The following is a 20,408-nucleotide window of genomic DNA, read 5'->3' as shown; positions in this document are numbered from 1 at the left end:
CTAATACCAATCCAGTGAAAGAGGCAAGTGGTGTTTTTTGAGACAGATCCATTTCATTTAATGAAATCACTGATGCTATAAACCATTTAGAAATCAATAGATCTCCTGGGGCCTCAGGTATCAGTCGTTACTGTAGGCACATTTGTTCTTACACACCTAAGGGATTTTTTAGCCCTGAAGTTTGTCTCAGAGACCAGTGGAGAACCTGGGTCACCCCTGAATTTAGACACTGACTGGCTAACACTGATGTCTTTTCAGGCCTGGGTGACTGCTCGTTGCAAGAGGTAGACAATAGATGTTAGGAGGAAGGAATTACAAATAACCATCATGCTTTGCTACTGCTGTCAGACATCTTGAGGGCTAAAAAAAATTCCATGCGTGTGTAAGAACAAATTTGCCCATAGTAATGACTGATACACAAGGCCCCTGGAACATATGACTTCCCAGAGAGCATCCAGATGTGAGCCACTTCAGGTAATGATGCGACACTGATGGCCTTCTTCTGGCCCTGACAAAATGGATGTGAGCCTCAAGTGGCCCACATGTATAATAGCAAATGTGGCCCAAATATGCCAAATCAGATGTGGGCCTTTTTTTTGTGCCAAAGATGCGGTGCTCTGGGCAACATGTGATCTGGATGTGACCCTGAAGTGGCCCGTTTGGTAAATGGTGAATATGGCCCAAATATCACAAAACACATATGGCCCACCTTTGGCAAATATGTGGCACATGCAGCATTGCTATGGCTTGGTTCTGGCCCAGATCTGGCAAACAGGAGCAAACCGCCCAAGTGCCATCATTCCACGTGGTATGTGGGCCGGATGAAGTGTGGGACGGGTCCGGGCCACAGCAGTTTTGCTTTCTGGGTTGCATGTGTATTGACTCTCTGCAGTCCGCTGCTGGCGCTAAGTGACAAGTGAGGTGTTTCCATTCGTTTATCGTTGCTTTATTTTTAAAGCGTTTTTACAAGAATTCGGCAGTGTGAACTATGCGTGATACGTGTCTAACGCTCAGTGTGTGAGTGTGCAGCCCCATAGAACTCATGACATTACCACAGCAATGGTTGACCGTTCATAGTCAGCTCACAGCCTAACGACAGCTCATAGTCTGCTAGTTAATCTCATGAATCATGTACCCATAACAATGTATGGCATGGTTTTAACCTACAAATTATTCCCAAGGCACGCGCACAACTGCTGCTGTGGGTTGTGCGTCACAGGTTTCCACTCACTCACTCACTCACTCACTCACTCACTCACTCACTCACTCACTCACTCACGGACGACCTGAGAGGGGCGTCTAGTGGGACCGCTTATCAGGTTTCCTTTATTAATCCCCTTGGGGAAATTCAGTTACTGCAAATTTACCCATGCTAGCTGTGATCTGGATCTGGGTGGCTGGGAGCTGAGGGCTGCCGCCTCCGCGCTGCACCAGGGGACCAACTCCAGTTCTTTTCCTATTGCCTTGCTCAGGGGCACAAGCAGGAGTATAAACCCCAGCATGCCTGTTTCTTTTGACGGCGGAGGCCAGAGCCCTAGAAAGAGAGAGTTGCGTCAATGAGGGGGTCAGAGCGCGAGAGGGTCACGTGGTTCATGCAGCCGCCGAATAGTTCCAAACGAAGCTTGGCGGGTCATTTAAATGAACTGCTTAGCCGCGATTTCTGGTAACTACGAATCAATATTTTCAGATTTTTACATTCATATATAGATATTGATATATTCCCACGTGACACATATTCTATGCGCACGTGTAGGAATTGACGAGCTGTCACGCTTTAAATTACACCGTTAACTTGATTCAAACGTGCTTGTAAAATGGTCATCATTAAAATGTCAACTGTAGCTTCTTGCCTATAAATTAACCTCTGATTAATGCGAGAAACAGACCTTCGCAATAGAAATCCTATTGCCCCGGGTCGCACTGTTCGGAACTATCCGGGGCTCCCATGATCCGCCATTGCTGTTAAATAATTAGCCCATTGACGTCTACGGAGGTGACGTAACTCTCTCTTACTAGGGCTCTGGGTGGAGGCAACCGAAGAACATGCAAACTCCACACAGAGCACGACCCCCACCTCACCCCAAAGGTTGGACAACCCCAGTAGTCCATGGGCCAGAGCCCAAAATTTCCTATTTCGGTACACTCAAGGTGGCAAAACTTACTTATAATTTTTGAAAGGATCCATGTCTGTAGATGATATTTTGGTATGATAACCATTCCTGAGTGGCAGCTGTATCACAGTTATCAGCTCATGAAGTTAACCACCCCCTAAAGTAAATTGCATTTTAGACGCTGGTGCATATCCTGGTTTAGCCTCATGGTCAGGACATTTTTCAATGTTCTATAATATTGTCTTTGGTATCATTTTAAAGGGGACCTTCTTAGCTTTCATTCAAGCCCTGTTGTGGATATTTCTCACAAATATAGAGGTCACTTGAGCTCTTCAACCCGTCAATAACACACATCTTTCTGCAATGTTCGCCTAAACTATATACTTTCTTTTAGCCCTGTGGCATCTAGGAATATCAGGGACACAAAACACAAAAACTGGAATACTCACAGGACTGTAAAGATTCAGGAAATGTATAATATACCCATACTATTTCATTGTGTGAGGTGATTGTGAACCTTAAATTAGAAGGGCATTATTACTAAGAAACTAACTAGACCAAAGCCAGTTAGTCCATGGGTCAGACCAGATATCGATATCACCCAAGGTGACACAACTTCACTGGTGCCATTTTATTTGGTACACTAACAGAAGTAAAATAATACATGATAACCTTTCCAAATGAGCAGCTATTTCATTTTTCTTTCAGGAAACCTGTTTCTGTGCCTCTCACGATTGTGTATTTGCCCAGATTTTTACAAATATAGCATTTCAACACCCCTGGTACTGATTAGCTTAAACTCTGGGACAGTTCTTAGTTGGCCAACAACCAAGGATAACCAGTACTGTGTACTTCCATTCATTGTGCTAAGCTAGGCTAACGTGCAGCCAGATAGCTTTCTACTAAACACATATAGAGGAAACTGGTATCTATCTTCTTGTCTCACTCTGGAGAAGATTGTAAGCTAATTTCCCATAATGTTAGCATGTTCTTTTAATGTATATGTTAATATGATTAGTTAAAGTGGCTACGAGGAACTTTCATCTTGTGTTGATTTTAGCGGCCTCATGTGGACAAAATACAGCTGTTGCATAGCAACTAGGTAATGTATCTATCTGTGGCTATGTAAGATAAATAATGGTAATATGACGCTGGTGAAGCAAAGTAAACTTTGTTTTAGTAGTGTTCATACACCTAAGTTACATGTATTTGTTTGTATGTGGCAGGTGAAAACTGACTGAATATGGCCACTGGTGAACAAGCAAGTTTTTACCCAATACCAAAGCGCCCACGGGTGGAGTGCATTATCCACTGTTCTGATGATACAGATAAGCTGGTTTCACTACAAAGTGTCGACTCATGGAGAACTCTGCTCAGGGCAGCTCAGATACGAAATCATGCACCAGTTTTGAAACTGGCAAAAGACATTCCTGAGGGACAGATTTCAGCAATCTACTACCACAGAAAGTGTCGCAGTATCTTCACTATGAAGCAAATTCTTGATGGCCTCCTTGCAAAAGAAAAGAAAAGGTGTGTCTCTGCTGAAGAGAAACAATCTAAGAGAGTAGCTCGACATGCTCAAAGTACAACTAGGACTTATGATGCAGAGTGCATATTTTGTCAGAAAAACAGCAAATATTCCAAGAGACAGAATACGAGAGAAGTACTGGTGCAGTGTCGAGAACTGCGAGCTGATGCAAAGATCAGGAGTGCAGCCACAAAGAAAAGGGACAGCAGAATCCTTGCCATTGTGAGTAGAGACCTTGTAGCAGCTGAAGGGCACTACCACAGGTCATGCTATAGACTTGACACCAAAGAAGAGGTTTCCAAAGGAGAGGTTGCCAGCAATGAAGATGATGATGCTGCAGCCCAGTATCTCTCTTCTAGACTGGTAGCTTCAATGAACTCCCAAGGCATTGCCCAAGTCAAGGAATCAACCAAGAAGCACATAAGGCGAAACCTGGAGAGTGAGTTTGCTGGAGCCTTGCAGATATTCCCTGATGAGAAAGGAAAATTCCTCCTCTATCCCGATAACTTGTCCATGAGGGAACTTGCCAAAGAAAATCAGTCTCTCAAAAGGGAGCTGCAGACCCTGAAAAGTGTCAGTGCACAAGATGTTATAGTCAAAGCAGCCATCAAATTGAGAGCAGACATTAAAAGTCAAGATGTTCCTCAAACCTGGCCGCCTGAAGTCAAACCAGAAGCAGAATGTCCTACCATTCCAGAGTCGCTCATTATCTTCCTGTACTCTCTACTCACAGGCTCAAATGATCCTGATCATGCATCCCAGAGAGTGCAGTGCCTTCTGCAGTCATTTGGCCATAACATAGTATATGCAGTGACATGTGGAAATACCAAGCCTTCCAAGCACATTGTTCTGCCATTCAGTGTCAAATCGTTGACAGGAAATGTAGAGTTGATAAACATCCTCAACCGACTTGGTCACAGTGTGTCCTATTCACAGATGGAAGAGATCAACACTGCCCTGTGTCTCCAGAAACTCTCATCATCAGGGAGTGGCATTGCCCTTCCAGCTAACATCCATCCTGGCATATTCACAACTTTAGCCTGGGACAATATCGACCGTCTTGAAGAAACTGTCAGTGGTGAGGGAACATCTCACAGAGTCAATGGGATTGCTGTGCAAGCAAAGCCAGTCAACACACTTCCTGTCCAACCCATGCCCACTGTTCCCAAAACAAAGAAGAGAAGCATTGATGGACCCCCACCAATGTTACCAACTTACAATGCTGGACAACGGGTAGGGCCACCACAAAGCAAAAAGTCAGATGCCGATACTGCAGCCAATACTAAGCTTGCCAGAGAGAAAAACCTTCTTTGGGTCCTAGCACACATGTCACAACAAGAAGAACAGTCAGTCAGCAGCTGGACAGGCTTCAACATCCTGACTCGAGGAGAGATGACGGTCATCCCCGACAATATAGGCTATTTGCCTACCATCAATGCTCCAGCGACACAAATGTCTACTGTCAACGAGGTGCTTAACCAGTCACTGAGCATCATGCAGTGCTTAGGCCTGAGGAAGATTGTCTGTGTCTTTGACCAAGCCCTGTATGTGAAGGCTGTCGAGATCACATGGAAACACCATGACAAGTTCCATGATATCATCGTTAGGCTTGGGGTATTCCACACCATCTGCACACTGCTGGCAATAATAGGAAAGCGTTTCCAAGATGCTGGACTCAAAGACCTCTGCATTGAGTCTGGCATGATTGCAGAAGGCTCAATTGCTGGTGTTATGGATGGCCGCAAGTACAACAGGGCAGTGCGACTACACAAGCTCCTGTATGAGGCTCTCATGCGACTGACCTTGAATGGTTTCCTGTCCTGGTTGGAAGAAACTCACAGGAATGACATGGTTCACCTGAATGAGACACTGAAGACCATTGACAGCCTTGGGAAAGAAGTCTCACAACATGCTTTGAAGGAGGTCCTCGAGAACAGCTCTTGTACACGCATCATGGATCTATTTGAAGTCTACCGTGAGTTCCTTAGAGGTGGAAACGGCAGCCTCTCGAACTTCTGGATGTCCTATTTGGACATGGTTGAAATCTTGTTGGGGCTCATCCGAGCATCCAGAGAGGGAGACTGGATGCTACACTTGGCTAGCATTCGAGCAATGATCCCATGGTGCTTTGCTTATGACAGGATGAATTATGCACGCTACCTCCCCTACTACTACGCCCAGATGTCTGAGCTGCCCATCACACACCCAGATGTGTATACAGAATTCATGGAAGGAGGCTTCTCAGTCCAACTGGGCTCCACCAATCCCTTTGGCCGAATCCCTGTTGACCAAGCTATAGAAGAAACGGTGAACAAAGACACCCAAACAGCTGGAGGGACAAAGGGATTCAGCTTGAAGCCAGGAGCTGTGACCAAATATTATCTCACAGCTGAGTATAGAAGCATGTACCTCAGACAGCTGAGAGACCTGACAGGTCAAGGCAGGTGCAAATGGTCTCATCCAGATCTACAGAGTCCAAGGATCAAGAGAGATTAAGCAGATGTCCAGTCTCTCATGGACCTTATGGAGATTAACTGGCTCAATCCTATGTCCCCTGATGAGATTGATTTGGTTAGCCTCTCCACTGGCAACATGGCTCCACCTGATGTGACCATAGATCTCTTGAGAGCTCTTGAGAAAGGAGAAGAGGCCTACCAAGCATTCCAGCAAACAAGGTTAGATGCAGACCCACCACCTGTGAAATTCCACGACAAGATGACCAAGCAAAGTCTGAAAACATTCTCCAATGTCAGCACAAAACAAGCTCATGGAAAGAAAGCACAGGATGTGGTTCTGAAGGCAGATAGAAACCTTTTCAGTCACATGATCCTGGTGGCTGAAAGCAGGAAGGTGAATCTGAAGGATGTCCTTGCCTACCCATTGGGCCCACTACCATGGGCACTGGCAAATGCTGATGGGTCCTTACGGAAAACAAACAAGGCTGCACTTGCCAGAGAGCTTGAAAAGAATGTATCTCCTGCAGAAGACATCCCAATCCCATCTACTTCCATCATTGATGGGATGAGCCTGGTCCAAAAAATGAATGGCAACAACAAAACCTTTGCACAGGTGGCAGAGTCAGCCTTGACCCAGGTCCTCCATGAGGGAGCACAGAGTGGGAGGATTGATGTTGTTTTTGATGTCTATCACCAGACTTCGATCAATGATGCTGAACGACTGAACCGGGGTGGAGACATCACTCTCCAGTACAAGAATCTTGCATGGGGACACCACGTCCAGCAGTGGAGAAAATTTCTGTGCAGTTCCTCCAACAAGACCAGTCTCATCAAGTTTCTGGTGGAAGAGTTGAAACTCCCACGATACAGAGCTATGCTGCATGGCAAGGTGTTGTACATGACCTGTGAGGAAACCTGCTACAAGTGGACAGAAGATGGGTGTGAGGAAGCAGCAGAACTGCACTCCACACATGAAGAAGCTGACACCCGTCTGCTCCTGCATGCATTGCATGCAGCAAATGCGGGCTCAAAGTCAGTTATCATCACAGCTGAGGACACTGATGTCATGGTGCTTTGTCTTGGCTTCCAGAAGGACATCACCTGTCCCATCTACCAGAAGTGTGGGACTCAGAACCGCACACGGTTTGTCGACATCACCAAACTGGCAAGTTCACTTGGAGACAGCATCTGTGACAGCCTAATTGGCTTACATGCCTTCACAGGCTGCGACACTGTCAGTGCATTCGCTGGTCGAGGGAAGCTGAATGCCCTGAAGATAGTGAGAAAGCACACTTCCTGCCAAGAGACTTTTAGTCAACTGGGACAGACATGGAATGTGAGTGATGAGCTGTTCCAGAAAACTGAGCAGTTCACCTGTCGGATGTATGTTGCTAATAGCAGCACTGCTGAGGTGAACAAACTGCGTTACCAGCTCTTCTGCACCAAAAGGGGAGAGGTTGAGTCCAGCCAGCTGCCACCATGTAGAGACTGTCTCTTTATGCATGTTCAACGAGCCAACTATCAGGCAGCAATATGGAAGTGCTGTCTGCAGGCTAACCCTGTGGTGCCAAGCCCAACTGAGTATGGATGGACAGACGATGAAGGCAAGCTGGCCATTTACTGGATGCGCTCCCCACCTGCACCAGATGTGGTCTTGGAAATGCTAACATGCAAGTGTGTGCATTCATGCAAAATGCCAAGCTGCATGTGCCTGTCAAATGGACTTCCATGCACAGACATGTGCAGGTTACAGACCTGCAGTAACCAAAAACAGCAGGATGGTCCAGAACTGGACTTTGAACTTGGGGAGTCAGATGATGAGAGAAACGAGCAGTTTGATGAATGACAGTGTGATGATTCTGATGGTATTACTGTGGTAGTAGTCTATTGATGCACAGGATGTTGATTCTGGACTTGGTTACCCAGAGCTTGATAACAATAATGTAACCATATTCACATATACCCCTTACCCTACCCATTACCATTACATATACCCACTAATGATATGGGATTACATGTATCATTGACTAAGTATATGTAAATGTCAATGTATTTTAAAATATTAAAATAGTTCATTACCTCACTATGGTATTCCTTTTTATCATGTATTTTGATTGTGTATTTAAACAAATGTATAGAGACCAGTTTGTGACCTAACTGGCTTTGGTCTAGTTCTCATTTAAGGCTCACAATCACCTAACACAATGAAATAGTATGGGTATATTATACATTTTCTACAATTAATTTTATACAAAAATTATAAGTAAGTTTTGCCACCTTGAGTGTACCGAAATATCGTCTGGCCCATGGACTACAGGCAGGATTCGAACTCAAGACCTTCTGTCTGAGAGGCGGCAGCGCTAACCACTGGGCCAACGTGCCGCCCGTTTAGTAGGAACGTTTAGCAATGCACCCTCGCAACTACTCACGTGCAGCACAGGTGCATCATGGGTCAGGCCAGATTCACGCTCGTTTTTCCATCTTGACTATTGTAGTTCAGAGTAGCAGATATTCCAGAAAAAAATGGAAAGAAAGGAGAAAAGTTGCGACATAGCCAGTTTTTTTTTCTAAACAAAAACGTAAAGACAGAGGAGCGTATGATGTTAGAAATACATCCACTTCAATACTTTATTTGTGTGTGTGTGTGTGTCGGGGGGTGATTATTGCTGTATTATTATTCTATATACTTGCAGTGTATTTCTTTTTTCTTGTGTATATATTAGACTGTATATTATGAATCTGTATATATGTGACTTGTGTATTTTTACTGTGATTTATATTTTGTATTTTCCTGTGATGCTGCTGCAGACTGCAATCTTCCCTAGGGTACAATACAAAGCTATCTGTCCATCCATCCATCTATCTATCTATCTGTCTCTAAAAAGACTCAATAAAATGTTTTGGCAAAAAAAAAAAACTGTAATCGTGAGTCTTTATTGCATGTGCATGTTTAATATTATCTCTGATAGTTGTTTAAACTCATGTTAGAAATAAACCTGACCAGGTTAAGGGTTCAACATAAAAGTTGATTGTATGTTGTCTCATTATTGTGTGATTTCCATGCTTGGGGGGAAAAAAATCACCAGAATGCAGGAAATGAAGTCTCTGAAATTCAAATTTGTCTGGGGGAGATAACCTCTGCCTCCCCCAGCTGGAACCTCATGCCACCCTTTTGCAACGCCGGGGTAAAGCTTGCTAAAACCACCACTGGGAGCAGTATAAAGTCATTGAATATTTTAAAATCTGTTGAAAATACAAGATGCCAAAGACAATGCCATGTGGCATTCCAAATGGCAAACAAACTTAAAAAAAAAACCCTGAAATTATACTTTCACGTAGTCATTGCCAAAGAAAGAGAGGCAGCCAGACTCAATGGTTGCAAGTTATCTGGGGGGAGGACAAGGTTGGACAACTGTGGAATTCTACTACCAAACACGTAGGCCTATATGTGTTCAGTCAACCTTTCATCACAGGTAATTAGCACAAAATGTTTTTTAGCGAACAAGGAAAGGCTTTTTAATGTAGTATTTATGAGAACTAATGTGTAAATTAAGCATAAAGCTAGCTAGCTAGCTTGTGACAGTTGCTGGAAGAGACACTGTCACAGCAATGCTGTGTCTTGCTGTCATGTAATGGGCTAAGCGTCCGACACGCAAGTCCGACTCTGTTGAATCTGGATAAAGGGATTTTCAGATGGTACGTGACACCCGCTGGCGGTCCCACCAGCCTTTCTCTGCTTCCCATGTGAAGGGACAAGTTTCTCCAGCTCAAACAATTTACAGAAACCCAACATGGTCGACATACAGCCGCTCAGTTCTCCCTATTATCAGTAATTTTCTGTCTTGTCTAACTGTCTGTGATCACCTGGTTTGGGTTTCAGTATAGCCTAAGACACCTACAGGTGTTTCCATTGACACATCTTCCTGTTTCCGTTGTCAGACGACTGTACAATGACCAAAAGTGAATTTGAATGAGGGTCACTAAATGCTAACTGGCAAACCAAGGACAACGGTCAGCTCCTTGATTGAATCTGGATGGATGTGGAACTGTTTTACCCCACCATGGCTCCGCCTACTTCCTGCCCCTGGCCTATGACGTGGGCCGACTGGAGTCTGGATCTGGAGGGGGCAGTCACCTGTCACTCACTGGTCAGGTTTCCAATCAGGGGTCAGAATTAATAATACATATGTGACTACATGTACAATGTTCGCAGCTTGAGAGGAGAAAGAGGTGCTCGATAATAAACTCAGAGTAGGGCATCTATCACGTGTTTTTGAAGGCTTGCCTCATTGGAGCATGAAAAACTGAGCAAAAAGATTCAGCAATGTGGTAAGTTTCTCAATAATGAAACGATCGGGCCCATGCAGGGTTTCATCTGTACGAGTTTAAATGATGCTCACCATTGTCTCAATCAGATCGGGCTTCAAAAGGGAACCACTCCTTTAAGCTACTCTGCAAAAACATATTTCTGCTGATTGTACTGCCACAAATCATGTCAGCTAATCATAAGTTTGTAAAAAAAAATCTCTTTCAAGCCTAGATCCAAAGGCCTAGACACGCAAATGACACCACCAAAAGACAAATCCTGAAGCCGCTAGACTCACAGTTAACTCACAACAATAACGCTTGTGAGTCCTGTTTTGAGGATGAAATTTGCTTATAACCTCAGATGCAAATCTGTGGGGATCTGAAAGACCTCAATGCCATGTCTGTCCACTGGGCTGCCTGCAGCTGCAGCAGCCAATCAGACTGGCACTAAACAGACAACAGCTCTGGCTCTGAGAAGGAAAGATGGAAAGAATGAAAGAAAGACTGAAAGAATGAAAGAAAGATTGAAAGAAAGAAAGGACTTGTAGTTGCTCCAGTTGTATAGCCAGTATCCAGTACCCATATAAGTAAATGTACACACACACACACACACACACACACACGCACGCACACACAGAGCCTCAGGCTGCCACCAGCCGCTTTGCATTGGGTGGTTGGTTATCAATAAGGAAGACCGTTTGTGGATTGTGTGACTTCTCCCACTCGGCACACTGATAACCGCACGCGCTGGACGTGCCAGCGAAGCGCGTGCTCTCGGGAGAAACACGGGAGAAACACACGGAGGGGTTTCTCCAGTGGCTCTGCTACGATGCAGCGTAGGCACTTGTTGGAGTTAACACAACGGACCGTGATCCCCTCTGCTGCAGCTGCAGCGGGTTTATCGCTGTAGGGGTTGACACACAGGGCACGAGCTGGTCTACGACAGCATCCAGCAAAAATGATTAAAACAAATAAAATAATAGAAAAAGCCGACTATGACTGAAAATGGTGACAACAAGGCCAGAGAGAGGGTATGAGTAGAAACGCGCGCGTGCACAGGGACGGCTGGTGCATGAAGAACAGAAACCAGACGAGAGACATTGGGGAACACATTACAAATAGCTGCCAAAGAAGTCTAGCAGTCTAGCAGACCGCGAGAGCACGGGGCTCGCCACATTGTCCTGGTTTGGGGTTGCAGATCTTTCAACCTCTCGCAAGTAGACGCGGTGAAAAAGTGGACGTCCCTGCGCGCTTGTTGTGGGAGCGCGGTTCGGACACGGCAGCCCTGTGCAAGTTCCTCCTTTTCGCGACGTTACGGTGGCTCCGGTCATCATCATCGTCGTCTCTGTGCAAACAGACGAGTTTGCCCGCCGGCGACGACATACAATAAGTTGTCACCACGAGCGCAGAAATAACCCCGCGGGTTCGCCTCCTCCGTCCCGAGCGCCTCTTCTTTACGGCGGCGCCGCGCTCTCCGCGCGGAAAACAGACAGACGGACAATTGAAACTCACCCCGTTTAAAGCCGAACGCTGTCCCGGTTGCTCCTTGTCTTTTTATACGATCCCTTTTTGAACGGCGTTACGGTAGAAAGGCGGTCGGCGGCGCGTCTCTTATGTGGGCTCCATCCTCTCTGCCGTTGCCTTGGAGCCGGGCGGGGAGCGGACCGGGGATGGGGCTGCAGCGGCTCACTGACAGAATAGGAGGAAGTCGGTTGGTCCTGGCGAAACCGGAACAAACCTACTGTCAGCGCGTCAATAGTCCGTCCGCGTTAGGGGGCACGTGTTCTCTCCCCCCCCCCCCCGTCCTTTCTCTCTTTCTCTCTTTCTTCGTGAACTTATTTTACCACCTCTCTTCCGCCATGGGGGGGGGGGGGGGTCACGACGTGAAGGCGTTCACAGTGACAGTTCTTGTTCCGACTCCCCCCCCGGCGTTTGGCTAGGTTAGGTTAAACTAACCCTGACACCCCCAACCTCCCCCCCAACCGTAACCCATTCACTCCGAGGAGAGTCCGATTCTGCGGGGCAGTCGGAAAACTCCGTATCACCGGTGTTCTGACGATTTGTCCCACCTTGTCGACGGATTTATTTACGCTAACTGTCCGAAAACCTAACGCCGAGCCCACTTAGTGTGTAACATGACTGAATAACCATTACGGTGCCGTGCTTGTACTACATAATTAACGCCGAATTAACGCCAGGTTTTATATGTGCGCATGCGCAATACCATGGTGGGACCACTAGTTGGTAGTAGGAGAAACATAATGTAGATTTTATATGTGCGCATGCACAATACCATGGTGGGACCACTAGTTGGTAGTAGGAGAAACATAATGTAGATGTTATATGTGCGCATGCGCAATACCATGGCGGGACCACTAGCTAGTATTAGTAGGAGAACATATCAGAACACCTACTCAACAGCATGTCAGTGGGTTAAAAGAGATTTTGTTGTTCGTGTTGTAGGTAGCCTCTGGGAGGTTAATCCCAGAGGTGGGCACTTGACCTTTGCATGACTTGACCCTATCAGATAAGGAGGCTTTGTGATGCAGCGGCACAGAACAGACACGGATGAGGGGAAAGAACGGAGGAAACTGAAAAATGAGGTTAACGAGAGCAGAAGCGTTTTCTTGGCCTCTGCAGTGAGTCTAACAGTTTGTGTTCATCAGCGGTTTGTCGCTATGAGCTCACAGTGTGTTTTGTGTGGGCAGGGTGGAGGCAGGCAGGGCCGGTCAGCCCCAGGAAACAACATCTGAGAAATCCCCCAGCTCTTCACATAATCCTTAATCAAATGTCCGGATTAAAGACACATTTCCCACTGAAACCCAGATTGCACGGAGAGAGGGAGGGAGGGAGGGAGGGAGGGAGGGAGGGAGAGAGAGAGAGATCGATAGATCGATAGCTCGATAGATAGATAGATAGATAGATAGATAGATAGAGAGAGAGAGAGAGAGAGAGAGAGAGAGAGAGAGAGAGAGAGAGAGAGAGAGAGAGAGAGAGAGAGAGAGAGAGAGAGAGAGAGAGAGAGAGAGCCAGAAGGATGGAGTAATAGAGAAAGAGACGGGGAAGGAGAGAGAGAGAGAGACAGATGTAGTGATAGAGAGAGACAGGGAAGGACAAGGAGAGATGGGGTAACAGAGGGAGACAGAGAGAGAGAGAGAGAGAGAGAGAGACAGACAGACAGACAGACAGACAGACAGACAGACAGACAGACAGACAGACAGACAGACAGACAGACAGACAGACAGACAGACAGAGACAGAGTGAGAGAGAGACACACACAGAGACAAAGACAAACAGAGAAAGAGACAGAGAGAGAGAGAGAGAGAGAGAGAGAGAGAGAGAGAGAGAGAGAGAGAGAGAGAGAGAGAGAGAGAGAGAGAGACAGAGGGAGAGAGAGATACTGTATGGGAGGAAGGGAGTGTGGGAGGGTAACGAAATTAGATAATGATGAGTATAACAGTAATTGGGGAGAGGTCGTAAAAACGTATGAGATGAATGGAGAAACAACAGAGGGTGGTACTGGTATGCAGCAGACCAACAGATGTGCTGAGAGTTTGTCCACAGCTGGACTTGGTGTGGTGAATTGTTTCTGGTGTGTGGTGACTTGTTACTGGTGTGTGGTGACTTGTTACTGGTATGTGGTGGCTTGTTAGTGGTGTGTGGTGACTAGTTACTCACGTGTGGTGACTAGTTACTGGTGTGGTGACAAGTTACTCGCGTGTGGTGACTAGTCACTGATGTGTGGTGACTAGTTGCTGGTATGTTGTGAGTTGTTACTGATGTGCGGTGACTTGTTACTGGTGTGTGGTGACTAATTACTGGTGTGTGGTGACTTGTTACTGGTGTGTGGAGACTTGTTGCTGGTGTGTGGTGACAAGTTACTGGTTTGTGGTGACAAATTACTGGTTTGTGGTGACTTGTTACTGGTGTGTGGTGACTAGCTACTGGCGTGTGGTGACTTGTGACTGGTGTGTGGTAACTAGGTACTGGTTTGGTGACAAGTTACTGGTGTGTGGTGACTTGTTACTGTTGTGTGGTGTCTAGTTACTGGTGTGGTGACAAGTTACTGGCCTGTGGTGACTCGTTACTGGTGTGTGGTGACTAGTTACTGGTGTGGTGACAAGTTACTGGTGTGTGGTGACTAGTTACTGGTGTGTGGTGACTTGTTACTGGTGTGTGGTGACTAGTTACTGGTGTGGTGACAAGTTACTGTTGTGTGGTGACTAGTTACTGGTGTGTGGTGACTTGTTACTGATGACTTGTTAGTGGTGTGTGGTGACTTGTTACTGGTGTATGGTGACCAGTTACTGGTGTGTGGTGACTAGTTACTTGTGTGTGGTGACTTGTTACTGGTGTGTGGTAATTAGGTACTGGTTTGGTGACATGTTACTGGTGTGTGGTGACTTGTTACTGGTGTGTGGTGACTAGTTAGTGGTGTGTGGTGACTTGTTACTGGTGTATGGTGACTAGTTACTGTTGTGTGGTGACTAGTTACTGGTGTGTGTGAGAGAGTTTCCCCTGACAGGCCAGGCTGTCGCCAGGCTTTGGCCCTGAATATGCAAACTGCTGCAGCACAGGGATGAACCTGACGAGACTGATCGTCTTAGATAGCTTCAGCTATTATCCAGGCAATTAGTGTGCGTGAGTGTGTGTGTGTGTGTGTGTGTGTGTGTGTGTGTGTGTGTGTGTGTGTGTGTGTGTGTGTGTGTGTGTGTGTTTGACAGCCAGTATACATATCCACTATAGGCGTGTTCAGGTGTATGTTTCCTCCACAGTGTATGCCATCGTCATATTAAGTGTGATTATTTCTGTGTTGAAGCAGTCGTGTGTTACACGTGTATCCAACAGGCCTCAAACCTGGGGAGTAAAGAGCACACGTGCTGGTTTTGCTATACTGCAGGCACGCCCTCTGATGGCTTTGAGCGGGAAGAGCGCTCGTGCTGCAGGTGCGAGGGTACGAGGCACGGAGTTTATAAAACACACAGGGGGGCTCCCACAGGGAGGACCTGAGGGTACGAGGCACGGAGTTCATAAAACACACAGGGGTGCTCCCACATGGGGGACCTGAGGGTACGAGGCACGGAGTTCATAAAACGCACAGGGGTGCTCCCACAGGGGGGACCTGAGGGTACGAGGCACGGAGTTCTTAAAACACGCAGGGGGGCTCCCACAGGGAGGACCTGAGGGTACGAGGCACGGAGTTCATAAAACACACAGGGGTGCTCCCACAGGGGGGACCTGAGGGTACGAGGCACGGAGTTCATAAAACACACAGGGGTGCTCCCACAGGGGGGACCTGAGGGTACGAGGCACGGAGTTTATAGAACACACAGGGGGGCTCCGACAGGGGGGCTCAAACAGGGGGGACCTGAGGATACGAGGCACGGAGTTCATAAAACACACAGGGGTGCTCCCACAGGGGGGACCTGAGGGTACGAGGCACGGAGTTCATAAAACACACAGGGGGGCTCCCACAGGGAGGACCTGAGGGTACGAGGCACGGAGTTCATAAAACACACAGGGGTGCTCCCACAGGGGGGACCTGAGGGTACGAGGCACGGAGTTCATAAAACACACAGGGGTGCTCCCACAGGGGGGACCTGAGGGTACGAGGCACGGAGTTTATAAAACACACAGGGGGGCTCCCACAAGGAGGACCTGAGGGTACGAGGCACGGAGTTCATAAAACACACAGGGGTGCTCCCACAGGGGGGACCTGAGGGTACGAAGCACGGAGTTTATAAAACACACAGGGGGGCTCCCACAGGGAGGACCTGAGGGTACGAGGCACGGAGTTCATAAAACACACAGGGGGGCTCCCACAGGGGGGCTCAAACAGGGGGGACCTGAGGATAAGAGGCACGGAGTTCATAAAACACACAGGGGTGCTCCCACAGGGGGGACCTGAGGGTACGAGGCACGGAGTTCATAAAACACACAGGGGGGCTCCCACAGGGAGGACCTGAGGGTACGAGACACGGAGTTCATAAAACACACAGGGGGGCTCCGACAGGGGGGACCTGAGGGTACGACGCATGGAGTTTATAAAACACACAGGGGTGCTCCCACAGGGGGGACCTGAGGGTACGAGGCACGGAGTTCATAAAACACACAGGGGTGCTCCCACAGGGGGGACCTGAGGGTACGAGGCATGGAGTTTATAAAACACACAGGTAATCCCACAGGGGGGACCTGAGGGTACGAGGCACGGAGTTTATAAAACACACAGGGGGGCTCCCACAGGGAGGACCTGAGGGTACGAGGCACGGAGTTCATAAAACACACAGGGGTGCTCCCACATGGGGGACCTGAGGGTACGAGGCACGGAGTTCATAAAACGCACAGGGGTGCTCCCACAGGGGGGACCTGAGGGTACGAGGCACGGAGTTTATAAAACACGCAGGGGGGCTCCCACAGGGAGGACCTGAGGGTACGAGGCACGGAGTTCATAAAACACACAGGGGTGCTCCCACAGGGGGGACCTGAGGGTACGAGGCACGGAGTTCATAAAACACACAGGGGTGCTCCCACAGGGGGGACCTGAGGGTACGAGGCACGGAGTTTATAGAACACACAGGGGGGCTCCGACAGGGGGGCTCAAACAGGGGGGACCTGAGGATACGAGGCACGGAGTTCATAAAACACACAGGGGTGCTCCCACAGGGGGGACCTGAGGGTACGAGGCACGGAGTTCATAAAACACACAGGGGGGCTCCCACAGGGAGGACCTGAGGGTACGAGGCACGGAGTTCATAAAACACACAGGGGTGCTCCCACAGGGGGGACCTGAGGGTACGAGGCACGGAGTTCATAAAACACACAGGGGTGCTCCCACAGGGGGGACCTGAGGGTACGAGGCACGGAGTTTATAAAACACACAGGGGGGCTCCCACAAGGAGGACCTGAGGGTACGAGGCACGGAGTTCATAAAACACACAGGGGTGCTCCCACAGGGGGGACCTGAGGGTACGAAGCACGGAGTTTATAAAACACACAGGGGGGCTCCCACAGGGAGGACCTGAGGGTACGAGGCACGGAGTTCATAAAACACACAGGGGGGCTCCCACAGGGGGGCTCAAACAGGGGGGACCTGAGGATAAGAGGCACGGAGTTCATAAAACACACAGGGGTGCTCCCACAGGGGGGACCTGAGGGTACGAGGCACGGAGTTCATAAAACACACAGGGGGGCTCCCACAGGGAGGACCTGAGGGTACGAGGCACGGAGTTCATAAAACACACAGGGGGGCTCCGACAGGGGGGACCTGAGGGTACGACGCATGGAGTTTATAAAACACACAGGGGTGCTCCCACAGGGGGGACCTGAGGGTACGAGGAACGGAGTTTATAAAACACACAGGGGGGCTCCCACAGGGGGACTCCCACAGGAGGGACCTGAAGGTACGAGACACGGAGTTCATAAAACACACAGGGGGGCTCCCACAGGGGGGACCTGAGGGTACGAGGCATGGAATTTATAAAACACACAGGGGGGCTCCCACAGGGGGGACTTGAGGGTACGAGGCACGGAGTTTAGAAAACACACAGGGGGGCTCTCACAGGGAGGACCTCAGGGTACGAGTCACGGAGTTCATAAAACACACAGGGGGGCTCCCACAGTTGGGACCTGAGGGTACGAGGCACGGAGTTTATAAAACCCACAGGAAGGCTCCCAGAGGGAGGACCTGAGGGTACGAGGCACGGAGTCATTAAACACATAGGGGGGCTCCCACAGCGGGGACCTGAGGGTACGACGCATGGAGTTTATAAAACACAAAGGGGTGCTCTCACAGGGAGGACCTGAGGGTACGAGTCACGGAGTTCATAAATCACACAGGGGGGCTCCCACAGGGAGGACCTGAGGGTACGAGGCACGGAGTTCATAAAACACACAGGGGTGCTCCCACAGGGGAGACCTGAGGGTACGAGGCACGGAGTTCATAAAACACACAGGGGGGCTCCCACAGGGGGGACCTGAGGGTACGAGGCACGGAGTTTGTAAAACACACAGGGGGGCTCCCACAGGGAGGACCTGAGGGCACGAGGCACGGAGTTCATAAAACACACAGGGGGCTCCCACAAGGGGGGTTAAAACAGGGGGGACCTGAGGATAAGAGGCACGGAGTTCATAAAACACACAGGGGTGCTCCCACAGGGGGGACCTGAGGGTACGAGGCACGGAGTTCATAAAACACACAAGGGGGCTCCCACAGGGGGGACCTGAGGGTACGAGGCACGGAGTTCATAAAACACACAGGGGTGCTCCCACAGGGGGGACCTGAGGGTACGAGGCACGGAGTTCATAAAACACACAGGGGGGCTCCGACAGGGGGGACCTGAGGGTACGACGCATGGAGTTTATAAAAGACACAGGGGTGCTCCCACGGGGGGGACCTGAGGGTACGAGGCACGGAGTTCATTAAACACACAGGGGTGCTCCCACAGGGGGGACCTGAGGATACGACACACGGAGTTTATAAAACACACAGGGGGGCTCCCACAAGGGGGACCTGAGGGTACGAGGAACGGAGTTTATAAAACACACAGGGGGGCTCCCACAGGGGGACTCCCACAGGGGGGACCTGAAGGTACGAGACACGGAGTTCATAAAACACACAGGGGGGCTCCCACAGGGGGGACCTGAGGGTACGAGGCACGGAGTTTATAAAACACACAGGGGGGCTCCCACAGGGGGACTCCCACAGGGGGGACCTGAAGGTACGAGACACGGAGTTCATAAAACACACAGGGGGGCTCCCACAGGGGGGACCTGAGGGTACGAGGCACGGAGTTTATAAAACACACAGGTGGGCTCTCACAGGGAGGACCTCAGGGTACGAGTCACGGAGTTCATAAAACACACAGGGGGGCTCCCACAGTTGGGACCTGAGGGTACGAGGCACGGAGTTTATAAAACCCACAGGAGGGCTCCCACAGGGAGGACCTGAGGGTACGAGGCACGGAGTCATAAAACACACAGGGGGGCTCCCACAGGGGGGACCTGAGGGTACGACGCATGGAGTTTATAAAACACAAAGGGGTGCTCTCACAGGGAGGACCTGAGGGTACGAGGCACGGAGTTCATAAATCACACAGGGGGGCTCCCACAGGGAGGACCTGAGGGTACGAGTCACTGAGTTCATAAAACACACAGGGGGGCTCCCACAGTTGGGACCTGAGGGTACGAGGCACGGAGTTTATAAAACCCACAGGAAGGCTCCCAGAGGGAGGACCTGAGGGTACGAGGCACGGAGTTCATAAAACACACAGGGGGGCTCCCACAGTTGGGACCTGAGGGTACGAGGCACGGAGTTCATAAAACACACAGGGGTGCTCCCACAGGGGGGACCTGAGGGTACGAGGCACGGAGTTTATAAAACACACAGGGGGGCTCCCACAAGGAGGACCTGAGGGTACGAGGCACGGAGTTCATAAAACACACAGGGGTGCTCCCACAGGGGGGACCTGAGGGTACGAGGCACGGAGTTCATAAAACACACAGGGGGGCTCCGACAGGGGGGACCTGAGGGTACGACGCATGGAGTTTATAAAACACACAGGTAATCCCACAGGGGGGACCTGAGGGTACGAGGCACGGAGTTTATAAAACACACAGGGGGGCTCCCACAGGGAGGACCTGAGGGTACGAGGCACGGAGTTCATAAAACACACAGGGGTGCTCCCACAGGGGGGACCTGAGGGTACGACACACGGAGTTTATAAAACACACAGGGGGGCTCCCACAGGGGGGACGTGAGGGTACGAGGAACGGAGTTTATAAAACACACAGGGGGGCTCCCACAGGGGGACTCCCACAGGGGGGACCTGAAGGTACGAGACACGGAGTTCATAAAACACACAGGGGGGCTCCCACAGGGGGGACCTGAGGGTACGAGGCATGGAGTTTATAAAACACACAGGGGGGCTCCCACAGGGGGGACCTGAGGGTACGACACACGGAGTTTATAAAACACACAGGGGGGCTCCCACACGGGGGACGTGAGGG

General features: G+C 49.4%; 1 protein-coding gene across 2 annotated transcripts in view; it reads right to left on the bottom strand.

Moving 5' to 3' along the window:
* hck (HCK proto-oncogene, Src family tyrosine kinase) overlaps positions 1 to 12,109 on the bottom strand; it is a 92,351-nt gene extending 80,242 nt beyond the window's left edge. For both annotated transcript variants that reach the window (XM_056274781.1, XM_056274782.1), the window contains exon 1: positions 11,916 to 12,109. The gene's annotated coding sequence lies outside the window, so the exon portion shown is untranslated. The remainder of the gene's footprint in view (positions 1 to 11,915) is intronic.
* Positions 12,110 to 20,408: the final 8,299 nt, after the last annotated feature.

This window comes from Lampris incognitus, chromosome 2 (genome assembly GCF_029633865.1).
Source record: "Lampris incognitus isolate fLamInc1 chromosome 2, fLamInc1.hap2, whole genome shotgun sequence".
NCBI lineage: Eukaryota > Metazoa > Chordata > Actinopteri > Lampriformes > Lampridae > Lampris > Lampris incognitus.
The sequence above is the reverse complement of the archived record's forward strand: the minus strand, read 5'-3'. Positions and strand labels throughout refer to the sequence as shown.